Source organism: Procambarus clarkii, chromosome 24, assembly GCF_040958095.1.
Source record: "Procambarus clarkii isolate CNS0578487 chromosome 24, FALCON_Pclarkii_2.0, whole genome shotgun sequence".
NCBI classification, from domain to species: domain Eukaryota; kingdom Metazoa; phylum Arthropoda; class Malacostraca; order Decapoda; family Cambaridae; genus Procambarus; species Procambarus clarkii.
In genome coordinates this window covers 4,830,541-4,831,547 of record NC_091173.1, presented here as the reverse complement: position 1 = coordinate 4,831,547, position 1,007 = coordinate 4,830,541, and positions in this window count along the sequence as shown.

Here is a 1,007-nt window from a genome sequence, read left to right as displayed (position 1 = left end):
GGACAATGTGACTAAGCAGATAGCTGTATCCTCAGAAGGAGCAGCGACAACACGAGTACCGAGGACGGATGGGGTTAATAGTAAGAGGCATCTGCTGAATCAACAAGGTGTTTATGGAATGAGAAATCGTCAGGAGTAGAAGAATCCAGATGTGTAAATCAAAGTATTTGGCCCATGTAGCAGGACCAAATGAGGTGTGGCATGTATTAGTATGGGAAGGGATCGTAATTACCTAAGTGTAGTTACAGGATGAGGGCTACGCTCGTGCGAGTGCGGCCATGTCGGGGACGGCGTCGAGAACCCCCAGAGAGAGAGAGAAAGGGGTTAAAAGGCGCAGTAGTCACAATGAGAGATGGGGCCGTGTCAGGGGACAAGGTGGTCACCACTGGGGGATTTGAGACTCGACCTTGCCACAGAGGAAGGAGGGGAGCGAGGGGAGTAGTCCGGTCTGGGCCCAATGTAGTGGGGGCTACAGAGCCCGACCTTCCATCACAGTCCCACTCAGGGGCCTGGTCGCCCACCCGATGAGCCTGGATAAAAGAAGTCGTGTCAGTATCCTTATATCATGTATTTTAAAAGGTCTGGGGCATGGAATCAAGGGATACCACCTACTAGGGCAGCTTGGGAGGCCAAGCGCAGGCCAGTGCAATGCGCTGTCCCCAGCAGTGCTCCCCTTTTTTTTAACAGGAGAGTCCTACTGCTTTGTCCATTCTCGTACACTGGTGCAAAGACCTCATTCTACCTTTTGTCACAGCTTGGACACCCAGCCATCCACTTTGGGCAGCCACTCACGGGCGACCCCTCCAGCGGGTGGTCCGTTGACTCACAAGAGCCCTACGTTTGTGTTCATTCGCACATACAACTCCCAAAGAGGGACAGGAAAGGGGGCGGAGGCAGCCCTCACCGGTCCCAGAGAGGTGTACGTGAGCTCCCTCACCACAACAAAGAAACACAATGGAGGGGGACTGTGGTATCGAGCCAAAGGCAAGACTTCCACATTCTGGGGT